The sequence below is a fragment of the Gossypium hirsutum genome, chromosome D01 (assembly GCF_007990345.1).
Source record: "Gossypium hirsutum isolate 1008001.06 chromosome D01, Gossypium_hirsutum_v2.1, whole genome shotgun sequence".
Lineage (NCBI taxonomy): Eukaryota > Viridiplantae > Streptophyta > Magnoliopsida > Malvales > Malvaceae > Gossypium > Gossypium hirsutum.
In genome coordinates, this window is record NC_053437.1 from 36656933 (window position 1) to 36670219 (window position 13287).

The 13287-nt window shown below is 35.3% G+C and overlaps 1 non-coding gene across 1 annotated transcript; it reads left to right on the plus strand.

Moving 5' to 3' along the window:
• The first annotated feature begins 12344 nt into the window (after nucleotides 1-12344).
• Nucleotides 12345-12451, plus strand: LOC121214107 (small nucleolar RNA R71). Its single transcript, XR_005909694.1, has one exon. It is a non-coding gene; the product is annotated as a small nucleolar RNA R71 (small nucleolar RNA).
• Nucleotides 12452-13287: the final 836 nt, after the last annotated feature.

A 13287-nucleotide genomic window follows, 5' to 3' on the forward strand; every position in this document is an offset into this window, starting at 1 on the left:
TGCTTAAAAATATTTCTATTAATCATTGCAACACTAACATGATAGGTCAACAAAAAATTTAGTTTGAGAACATCACGTATGTATACTATGGTGATGGTCATGCATTTGAAGATTATCCGTCAAACCCAGAATCTATCTACTATGTAGGAAACCAACATCAAAATAGGAATGGTCCAAGTCCATAATCAAATCATTACAATCCTACATGGAAAAATCATCCTAATTTCTCCTGGAGTAATCAAGGGGCCAGTCTAGGTGATTCCTATATGCCTTCACAATCAAATCATTTGCCAGGGTTTTCTCAAGAGACACAGAAACCTCAGCTAGCTGAGTCTTCAAATAGTTTGGAGAAGTTATTGAAAACAAATATGGCTAATAACAATGCAACTCTAAGGAATATAGAGAACCAGATGAGACAGTTAGCGAATGAGCTAAGAAAAGACCTCAGGTTGCTTTGCCACATGATACAAAGAATCCTAATAGCACAGGCAAAGAGCAGTGTAAAACTATCACTTTGAGGAGTGGAAAGGTGTTGGAACCAATAACTATTGAAACTAAAAGTGAGCTTGTTGTTGTCCAAAATTAGAAGGAAGTTCAATAAGAAGTTGAATCTCCCACAGTGCAAAATCCTATTCTTGTGATCCCTATTGAGGCACAACCGTAGCAGAGTAGTTTGAAGAATCAACACCCATGATGAATACAGAACCAACACCAAAAAGTTTTCCAGTTAAGGTTAAAACTCCACCACATTCTTATGGTCTAAAAACACACGACACTTTTCCACATAAAGGTAGTGTGTCTAGATCTTTAATGCCAACACTACCACTGCGAGCTTTAAGTCATTGTTTGGAAAATTCTTTTCATGCGACTTGAGCTAGCAAGATGCATATGTCACAACATTTCCTTCTTGCATAAGCACACATCTTAACCCGATAAAGGATGCGTCAGTATACATAGTATACTCCACACCAGATTCTGGTTGGGCTAATATTGGAGCCTTGATTAGAATAACTTTCAACTTATGAAAACACTTCTGACATGCCTTTTGTCCATTCAAACTTTTCCTTCCTCCTTAGCAAACATGTGAGAGGTGTTGACAACATGGCGAATCCTTTAACCTGCCAAATCCAAGAAGCTACGTACCTTAGTGACATTTTTTGACAGATTCCAATCAAGCACGACTTTAACTTTATCAGAGTCTACCTTAATATCTTCAGCAGAAATAAAATGACCAAGAAAATAAACTTCTCTCAGCCAAAAATCGCATTTGCTGAATTTGGCGTACAACTTGTTCTCGCACAATGTTCTTAGCACAATCCTTAGATTTTCCACATAACTAGCCATGCTTTTAGAGTAGACTAAAATATCATCGATTTAGACTTCAAAAAACTTATCCAAGTAAGGTTGAAATACCCTATTCATCAAATCCATAAATACCATTGGTGCATTCGTTAATCCAAACAACACTACCAAAAATTCATAATGCCCATAACATGGACGAAATGAAGTTTTTAGAGCATCATCACCTCCAATCTTCACATGATAGGAGCCAGTACTCAGATCAATTTTAGAGAATATTGTAGTTCCAATTAACTACTCAAGCAAATCTTCAATTTGAGGTAATGGATACTTATTCTTCACATTCACTTTGCTCAGTTGGTGGTAATCAATGCATAGGCGAAGTGTCCCATCCTTCTTCTTTACAAACAAGGTTGGTGCACCCCAAGGTGAAACACTTGGTTGAATAAATCCCTTGTCCAATAGATCCTATAGTTGTTTCTTTAATTCCTTCAATTCTAATGGCATTATTCTATAGGGGGCATAGGATATGGGCACAGTACCAGGCTCTAACTCAATAAAAAATTCTACCTCTCTATCTAGTGGCATACTTGGAAGTTCTTCCAAAAACACATCAGAAAACTCTTTTACAATCGAATCTTGGCTTATATTCATTCTTAACTAAGAAGAATCCATAATATATGCCAAGTAAGCATCTATGCCCTCAGCCTAAAACTTTCTAGCTGATACTACAAAAATTATTCTACTCGCCAAACTAGTTTGTACACTACCAGGCAACAACACTTCTTTCCTTTCTATTGTTAACAATTGTACTACTCTAGCTCAACAGTCAACTATGGCGTAGTGTCTAGTTAAGCAATCTAACCCAAGAATAGTGTCAAACTCATGGAAACTAAATAACAACAAGTTTGCCAAAAAGTTGTGCTCGCCAAAAAATAACGGACGGTTATTAATCACTCTATTAACCATCATGCTTTGACCAAGGGGTTGGTCACTAATACATTTGTCTTAGAGTAAACAACTTCAAGACTCATACATTCTATGAGTTTGGTACAGATGTACGAATTGGTTGACCCTAGATCTATTAATGCATAGTTGTTATTCCCAAGAAAAGAAAATTTACCCGTTATAACCTCTAGAAAATTAGCACCTTCTTTGGCTTTCATCCAATACACTCTGGTGGTCACTCTAGAGCTGTGCTTAGTATAGCTCTTTTTTGGAGCCCCCTGAACTGATCCTAACTTTCCTGCCACTCTCGATCTCACTTCATGCTGAATAATTTTAGGCCCACGTATAGATTGTTTTGAATTTCAACCTTAGAGGGACACTTTCTAAGTTGATGATCCATAAACCCAAATCCAAAACAAGCTCCAAAATGTTTCCAATATTCTCCTCTATGATTTCTCCCATAGTGCTCATAAACAGATTTTCTCATCATTTTGGATCCAATTGTACTCGCCATCGAGGTATGTAACGCATAGGTTTGTGCAAGAGTACACAATCGTTATCAAGTAATAAGTAAGTATCAAGTTATCGTCTCTACAGGGATTGTATTTCTGCTGAGTCACTTTATTTGTAAAATTATAAAAACACAATATAGTTGAGAAGTGGTGATTAAAATATATTAAAATAAATGCAATTATCCTTAATGCAAATTATCCTAAGAATGCAAACTATAAGAATGAAATAGATTTTAGTAAAATTAAATACAATTTGCAACAATTATAACATAAATAAACTAGGACAATTACTTTAATTAAACTTAATTTATTATCAACATGCTTAATAACATTCGGAAAAACATTCCATTGCAACTTGATCTTTCATGAGTTTTGAAACGACATTAGGTCCTTTCGGAATCCTTTACTTAGTAAATACACATTTTACTGATCCTTATTTACTAAAGGTTTCTTAGCATTCGTGTGAGGTAACATGGACATGTCAGGTTTGAAACAATTTAATCACACAAATCTAAAAACTATGCAGATAACAGAGCTTGGTCAGAGTTGTTATGCAACGTTCAATTTAATCGGGTCAGGATCTAAATTGAGCATGCACATTTCAATTATGTGTCCATTAGCCGTCATCTAGTCAAGATCGCTTAGCTAATTTAGATGCATTTCAATCACGTATGAACGAACTATAGACTTGATTTTGATTGAAAACATGATTGATTGAGGCACAAACATTATAAGCATGAATCAAATAAATATTATTTAATCAAAGCAATCATCCTAGCTTAAATAAAATTAAGCTAACATTGTTGTAAACAAGAACAAAGAACACATAGCAAACATCTTTATATTAAATTAAAGAAAAGGAAGATTAAACCCAATTCAGAGTGGCTGTCACCCAAGACTCTGACTAACAAGGCTCCTTTGTTCCTTTACTTTGCTCCTTTGCTGATGGCTCTCCAAGGTGGCCGACCAAGGGTTCTTTAAGAGACTTAATTGCTAAAATCTCTATGAAGAGATGATGCTAGGCGTGAGAATGGAAAAGGCTAAGAGAATTTGGAGAAAACAGAGAATGATGAGAATTAATGAGGAATGATTAAGGGATGCTTGAGGAATGATGAATGAAGAAATGAGGGGGTCTTATTTATAGGTGAGGAGAGGAGGATAATTTGCTTAAAATAGTGGATGTTAACCTCTTCAAATCTCCTTAAATTGTGGCTGGCCATGCTTAGTGGCTTTTGACTTGATTTTTTGCTTGATTTTTAAGCAATTTTGGATGCCACACAACTCAGGACTGAGACTTGGTCAATCGTAAATCTTCGAGCAAATCTCTAATTTCTTCAACACTGCAAGGACCTTGTGTAATTAAACCAAAGAATGGTTTAAATGGACAACAATGTGTAGCCAAATATTGGGTTGACTTGGTCTCCATTTTGGACGGTTTTGTAATCCAACAAAGCTATCAGACCTATCCAGAATAAATTAACAAGTTAAAGGACCAAAGAATAAAATTTATCCAATGTAATTAATTAATTAAAACCTAAATGATTAATGAAATATTTTAAAATGAATTATTAAATATAATTTTACATTTTATTATTTAATTTAATCATGCATGGCCCACTTTGTGTCTTAAAAAATATAATATATTCAAATTAATATAAAATAAGCCATTTATTGCATGAAAACTATATAATAAAGCATAAAATCACATTTTAATAATTTCTATGTCCTAATTTCATATTTTCACATATTTTATTAATTTATTAAACAATTACTTAGTTTTAACAACGAATTTAAGTAAAAAGGTGATAAATTACATAGGAAAAATCCTATATATTTTTCCATTTACACACCCCCAAACATAAATCATTGCTCGTCCCGAGTAATGTTTATGCGTAGCAAAAGGTCTTGCTAAGGAAAAATTGCTAATTGTGTAAGCAGCATCAATCTTTGTCCCATAATCATGCATTAATAACTTCATGCTTATCGATCTTCTTTATTAACAAGTAATTCATATGCAAACATTCCTTAAGATTATACTAAGCTTCAAAGTATGCCAACATGAATCATAGTTTGCATGTATGTCACAACCATAGATAACATTCTTCATTCAACATAATTTCCTATCAATCAAGCGAACAATCATAAGGCTTATTTATGACTTCACATGTTGAACTGAGGACTTCCTCGCCTCTAATGTAGGTGACATAATCATCAAATCAATTGGTCTTTTATAAGGTTGTAATGGGGCTCAATTAAAGGTAGGGATTTTAAAAGATAGGACATTTTGGTTTTAAAAATCTTAACCTTTAAATTTGTCTTGGTTTTCTCGTAATACAACCTTTTTCTTTAAGTGAACCTTTGGAACAGCCCCAAACTTATTTTGAACTCAAGCTCATACATTTTTTCTTTTTGAAGACTGAGCGAACTTTTCATGGCAAACATTACTAAAGCTAAGATCATACAAGCATTCCATTCTTTATAATAACATACTTTCACTTAGATAAAATCATCATTCATACTTACATACAAACTATCTCAGTAAAAAAAATCGCTGAACATTTATTTATTAAAACATACTTATGAAAGAAATAATTGAAGCATACTTGAAAAAAAATTTAAAAGTTTGAGTAATTTATTTGCCTTACCCCCTTTAAAAAGAAGCAATGTCCTCATTGCAAGAACAAAGTAATGAATGAAAATTGAACACCAGGTAGGGTTGTAAAGAAAAAGAGGTGAGTCATTAAGACTACTTAAATACCAAGTCTTCCCTAATAACCCAATCCTAGACATGTTCATTCCCATTACCACATCACTTAGTCTTATTCTTTCTAAAGAAGTGTTAAGTTTGTCCATGCTTGCTATGTTTTATTCTATAGAAATTAAATCCTAATTACAAAAAATAAATTCGTAAAGACCTAAAAATAATTAAATAAATAACAGGACAAGAATCCCCCTTTTATTTTTCTGATTTATTCCCCTTGTCTTCTTTAGCTTCATCTCCACTTGCATCGTCAGCATCTTCCGTTCATGTCTCAAAGATAACATCTGGGAACTCAGGAACAAAAGTATTAAATATATTTTTAAAAGTATTTCAAATTGAGTCATCTTTTTTTTTTTGCATATTTCTAGTAAGTTTGTTGTTGGTTGTGCATGAACTTGCACATATCCATCAAAATTGACAACTCTTATTTCCTTGAAGTACTTGCAGAAGTGGGCATGGGAGTTGTATATTCAGGTTCAACACTTAGCTTGACTGGTTCATCTTCTGGCTCAACCCTTGGTTAAGGAATGTTCGGTTCCTTCTCAGATTCTTCCTCTTCAGTGTCTGTGACTGAATTAGCTTCAGTTTCAGTTCCATCTGTTGACTCCTTTGTATCTGGCTCAGTTGGCTCTTCTTGCTCACCTTGATTCAGTTCATGCACCCTCTCTACTAATCTTTCAAGATCATAATTTGTAATGCATCCTTGAACATATCGCCCTTTTAGATTTGCTTGTGTTTTAACACGGGTCTTTAAGGAAAGCGAAGTGATTAATGATGGGAAATAAGCACTTCTTGCCTTCTTTTTAGCACAATCGTGAATCTCCTTGAGGAGAATTTTCCCAACATTAATGGACTTTTCTGTCAAAATTGCATATAACAAAAGCATCTATTCCATTAAGATGGTGGAACTATGTGAAATAGGCATAAAACTGTAGCGAATGAAAGAAAACTATACCTTTTGCTACTCGTTTTAAGTATTCTCTTCGACAAGAATGGCTCTCATACTTTCTTATAATCCATTAGGATCTTAGATTTGTCACAACATCAAGCACGTGTTGAAGAAAATCCCAATTGATATTGTTCATCATAGGGTAGTACTCATCTTCTCCAACATCAGGTAAATTAAACAAATCATTGATGGAGTTAGAAGTAAGAGGTACCTTTTTCTTTTGAACGATGACTTCAGTAGCATCTTGCGTAGTCAAACTAGCATAGAATTCTTGAACTAGTTCATCATCAAGAAGTGAACGAGCATCACAAAATCGTTCCCACTTGAGAGCATTGATTTTCTTTCTAATCGGCATAGGAACAACCATCAAATCATTACTCTTCAAGTCAAAACCTATTTCTGGCATCACCAGTTGAAGCTTGAAGATTGAATCAAATCTCTCTTTCACTTCTTCTTCGATCAAAATCGGGTTTTTAGGAGTAGTCTTTGAAGACCTAGTTCTTTTGCGAGACATGGTATCTTTTCTCGAAAATTCAGCAAAGTTTCTGCACAAAAGAGAAAAGAGAAATTGACAAAGTGGGTAGAACTTACAACAGAAAAAGGGAATTTTGGAAAAAAGGGAAGAGAACTAGGGTTTCTTTCGAGATTTGAGGTTAACGGCATAAAAAAGGAGATTTAGGGATTTTTAGGGTGTAAGCAAATTACTTTGAGGGATATAAATATTAGTAGAATGTAAAGGGGTTTATATAGGAAAAATTAGGGCAACATGTAGCAAAAAATTAGCTACATTAGGGTTTCTTAGGCTGCAAGTAATGGGTGTGACGGCAAGGCATGGATTTTTCCCTCCTTTTTGCTGTGTTGGGCCTCAAACTCAGACTGTATCTTACTAAAAAAACCGATTAGTACTTGGGCCAAATTTGACCCCCTTTATTAACATAAAAATTTAAAATTTAAACAAAACAAATGAAATTTAAAAAAAAATTAAGTCTTAATTAGAAAATTTCTTCTTAACAAATTACATTAAATTAATTCCCAGGAAAGGTTGGAGGGCTCACAGCTGTCCCGCTTAAGTTCCAATCTCCTTAGATAGAGTTAATTAAATGTAATATGTTAAGAAAATAAGTTCTAATTATTTATTTATTTACAAAATGAGTTCATGAAAAATTAAAGGTCTGTTAATTTGACTGAGGATTCAACTCGCTCAACTTCACCATCCCAATAGTGTTTGAGACGTTGACCATTAACTTTAAATGTACCTCCGTAATTGTTGTATAATTCAATAGCTCCATAAGGATAAACTCGTTAGATGGTATAAGGTCCTTTCCATTGAGATTTAAGCTTCCTAAGAAATAACTTCAACCTTGAATTAAACAACAAAACCTTCTGACCCTCTTTAAACTTGTGAGTTTGTATATGACTATCATGCCATAACTTTGATCTTTCTTTACACATTTTCAACTGCTTCAAAGCCCAGTGAGCTTTATTCTCCAACTCTAATGGCAAATGACATGCCTTTCCAAAGACTAATAGATAAGGAGTCATTCCTAACGGAGTCTTAAATGCTATTCGATAGGCCCATAATGTATCATTGGGCCTTCGAGACCACTATTTTCTGCTAGGGTGTACTACCTTTTCAAGCTTTGATTTCACGATTCACTCTTTCAACTTGCCCATTAAACTAAGGGTTATAGGCAGTAGCAATCTTGTGCTTCACATCATATTTGTCAAGCAACCACTTAAGCCATTTGTTCATAAAGTGAGAACCTTCATCACTAATAATAGCTCTTGGTGTCCCAAGTCGTTTAAACACATGCTTATGTAGGAATCACATGACTACCTTAGCATCATTTGTAGGGTATGCTTAAGCTTCAACCCACTTGGATACATAGTCCACAAAACTAAGATGTATTTGTTCCCATATGAAGAAGGAAACGGGCCTAAGAAGTCAATGCCCTATACGTCGAACAATTCAATCTCCAAAATGTTTGTTAAGGGCATCTCATTCCTCTTTGATATATTTCCAGTCATTTGGCATTTATCACAATTCTTCACATAAGCATAAGTATCTTTAAATAGTGTAGGCCGAAAGAACCTGCTTGCAAAATCTTTGCTGCAGGATGTGAACCACCAAAGTGTCCCCCACTTGGAGATTAATGGCAATGATACAAGATCTTAGCAATCTCCCTTTCAGCTACACACTTTCGGATTATATTATCTGCACATTGTTTAAACAAAAGCAGATCCTCCTAAAGATAATACCAACTATCATGAATGAATTTTTTTACTTTGTTGGTATGTCATTTCTCGAGGAATTGTTCCACATGCAAGATAATTGTCAAAATCAGCAAACCAGGGTATTTCATGAATTCGATTTACCTCAAATAAGTGTTCATTGGGAAATTCTTGTTGATAGGCACACATGACTGAGTTACCTCATCTTGCTCCAACCTCGATAGATGATCAATTATTTGATTTTTGACACCTTTTCTGTCTTGGATCTCAAGGTCAAATTCTTGGAGTAAAAGTATCCAACAAATTAGCCTTGGCTTTGCATCTTTCTTCGTGAGCAAGTATTTAATGGCCGCATGGTCAGTAAATACTATAACTTTGGTACCTATAAGATATGAGCGAAATTTGTCAAATGTAAAAACTATAGGGAAGAGTTCCTTTTCGATTACCGTATAATTACGTTGGGCTCCCTTCAAATTTCTACTTGCATAGTAAATAGGGTGAAACACTTTATTTCTTCTTTGACCCATCACAGCTCCAACAACATAGTCACTTGCATCGCATATCAACTCAAAAGGTGAGTTCCAATCAGGTGTAACGATTATTGGGGCTGAGATTAACCACTTCTTTAGCTCTTCAAAAGCTTCTAAACTTGCTTTGTTGAAATAAAACACTGTATCTTTCTCTATCAATAAACACAATGGTTTAGAAATTTTTGAAAAATCTTTGATAAACCTTCGATAAAAACCGACATGGCCTAAGAAACTTTTCATTCCTTTCACATTCATTGGGGCCGGTAATCTTTCAATTACGTGTACCTTTGCTTTATCGGCTTCAATTCCTTGTTTTGAGATCTTATGACCTAAGGCAATCCTTTTCTTGACCACAAAATGACAATTTTCCCAATTAAGGACAAGATTCGTCTCTTCGCATCTTTTCAGTACCTTAGCTAAATTACTCAAACAGATATCATAAGTGTTACCAAAAAAAGAAAAATCATCCATGAAAACCTTAACAAAATTTTCAACAATATCAGTAAATATTGCCACCATGTATCATTGAAAAGTTACTGGTGTATTGGATAAACCAAAAGGCATTCGCCTAAAAGCAAACGTATCGTATGGACAAGTAAAGGTTGTTTTATGTTGGTCTTCCAGGGCTACAACTATTTTGTTATATCCTACATAGCCATCTAAAAGAAAATAGAATTCATTACCTACCAGTCGATCTAACATCTGATCCATAAAAGGCAACGGAAAATGGTCCTTCTGAGTGGCTTTGTTCAACTTTCTGTAATCAATACAGATTCTCCAACTAGTAACAGTTCTTTTTGGAATTAACTCGTTACGCTCATTTTCAACAATCCTGATTCCACCTTTCTTCGGCACACACTGCACCAGACTTACCCACGAACTATCTGAAATAGAATAGATGATTCCTGCATCTAACCATTTGATCACTTCCTTTCTCACAACTTTTTTCATAATTGGATTGAGCCTTCTTTACCCATCAATTCGAGCTCTTTCACCTTCTTCTAAAATGATTTTATGCATGCAAAAAGAATGGCTTATACCTCAAATATCAGCTATGGTGCAACCAATTGCTTTTTAAAATTTTTTTAGAACAATAATTAGTTGCTCCTCTTGATCTTTCATCAGTTCCACTGAAATAATCACAGGCAAAGTAGAACAATCACCTAAAAAACGTATTTCAAATGGGAAGGAAGTACCTTTAGTTTGAGTTTAGGTGGTTCTTCAATTGACAACTTGGGTTGCACAAATTCTCTAACTTCCAACTCTAATAGTTGAAAACGTGTAGATTGAATAAAATTTCCCGAATTGGCTTCCATTAAAGAAATGTTTTCTTCACCTTATTCATCCTCCAAAGGGTCAAGATCTAAGGCTTTCTCCAATGGATCTTCTTTAAAATTTCTTTCCATAGAAACCAAGGTTTCTATCTCTTCCATAACTGAACACTCCTCTATCGGACCGGGAAATTTCATTGCTTTAAGAATGTTAAAGGTTACTTGATTCTTTTGAACTCGTATGGTGAGTTCTCCTTTCTGCACATCAATTAACGTTCTTCCCATGGCTAAGAAAGGTCTCCCAAGGATGATTGGCACTTCCTTGTCTGCTTCAAAATCTAAGACAATGAAATCAACAAGAAAAGCAAATTTATCGAATCATACCAAAACATCCTCGATCTTTCCTTCGGGATATGCTAAAGATTGATCTACTAGCTGAAGCGTCACAGTTGTAGGTCTTACTTCACCTATCTCTAACATCTTGAAAATAGACTTAGGAATCAAGTTGATACTTGCTCCTAAGTCACACAAAGCTTTACCACAATAAGATTCAGCAATATTACAAGGTATAGTAAAGCTTCATAGGTCTTTCAATTTTGGTGGTAATTTGTTCTGCGAGAACGCACTGCACTCCTTTGTCATGGCAACAGTCTCATACTCACTCAATCGTTTCTTCTTGGACAGTATATCCTTCATAAACTTCACATAATTTGGCTTTTGTTCTAAAGCATCCACCAATGGAATATTGATGTGTAACTACTTCAGAACATCCAAAAACTTCTTGAATTGTACCTCCTATTTCTGCTTATTGTGCTGCAATCTTTGTGGATATGGAGGTGGTGGAATTTTTGGTTGAACTGGACAACTTGTCTAAGTAGGTAAATTTGGATCCAAAGAAGATGTTAAAATATCTGAATTCACTAAATCAGGGTTTACCTTGTCAGACTTTGTAGATTTTGGTTCCTTTGGTGTAGGAACTTCAACAGCTAGTTGATTCTTCTCAACGGGCTTACCTTTGACATCAATCAATCAGGGTTCTAGAATTTTACCACTTCGCAATGCCACTGCCTTGATATGTTCTTTACCCAAATTTCTTGGATTCTCAATATTGCTCGGAAAGGTTCCTTGTGGTCTATTACGTAGCTCCGTAGCTAACTGACCCATTTGGTTTTCCAAATTTTTCAGGGTTGCTGCTTGGCTTTGGATCAAAGCATCATTCTTTTCCATGTATGCTTTTAACAAGTTCTCCAAACTATTTGTGCCTCAACTTGAGGTGGTTTTGGAGCTTACTAATTAAACCCTTGAGTTTGGTTGGGTCTTTGCTGCAATAAGTTGTTGTTCGGTCCATTTCCTTGGTCACTCCAAGAAAAGCTTGGATGATTACGCCATAAAGGATTGTAGAAGTTGGACTGGGGTCCTTGTCCACTCCTATTTTGATATTGGTTCCCCACATAGTACACTGACTCGGGATTTGATGGACAATTCTCAAAAGAATGCCCTTCCCCACAGTACACACAGGAAACTACTTCAAACGGACTTGGTGGCTGAGCTGCAGAATTATTAGTACTATTAGCGGTTAACTGTTTTATCATAGAGGAAATAGACAATACCTGAGCTGATAACGAAGTGAGGGCGTCAACTTCGTGAGCTCCGGCTACATGTCTTCCTGAAGCTGTTCGATTTGTTGGCCATTGATAGTTATCACTCGCGATCCTCTCGATGATCTCATAAGTCTCATTATAAGACTTAGAAAAAATTACACCATTCGCGAAAGCATCTACCATTAATCTTGTATGTGCATTGAGACCATTATAGAATGTCTCCAACTGGATATAGTAAGGAATCCCATGATGAGGACACTTACGAAGTAACTCCTTGAATCGCTCCCAAGCCTCATACAAAGACTCGTCATCCAATTATTGGAAAGTTGTGATCTCGTTACTTAACTTAGAATTTTTGCTAGGTGGGAAATACTTAACCAAAAATCTCTCTGCTAATTCTTGCCATGTAGATATGGAACTTGGTGGCAATGAATTGAGCCATGCTCGTGCTTAATCTACAAAGAGTACGGAAACAACTTCAACCTCAGTGTGTCTTCAGTCACACCAACTATCTTGAATGAATCACTCACCTCCATAAATAATTGAAGGTGGAGATATGGATCTTCCGAGGCATACCACTAAATTGGCCCACCGTTTGTAGCATTTGAAACATCACTGGTTTCAATTCGAACTGGTTTGCCTCAATATTTGGCCTTCTAATTCCTAGGTTTAACTCACTAAAAAGTGGCACAGCATATTGTCTGATGCATCGATCCCTATCATCGGCAATGAGGATAGGATTTCGTACAAGATTGGCTTCATTACCTTGGTCTTGATACTGATTTCCAAGGTCCATCTCGACTTGTCTTTGAGCTGTTCGTTCACGTCTTCTTTGTCTCAAAGTTCACTCAATTTTAGGGTCTAAAGGGAGTAAATTGATAATTCGATCTATGCTCATAAACACCTGAAAAGAAAATCACAAAACTTAAAAAGAATAAGTTAGTAATGTTAGAAATAAATCAAATTGAAAATAAATAATTTCACAAAAAAAGACTATGGCAACAATTGACAATCCCCGGCAACGGCGCCAAAAACTTGTAACGCGTAGGTTTGTGCAAGTGTACACAGTCGTTATCAAGTAATAAGTAAGTTTTGAGTTATCGTATCCACAGGGATTGTATTTGTGCTAAGTCACTTTATTTGTAATATTATAAAAACACAGTATAGTTGAGAAGTGGTGATTA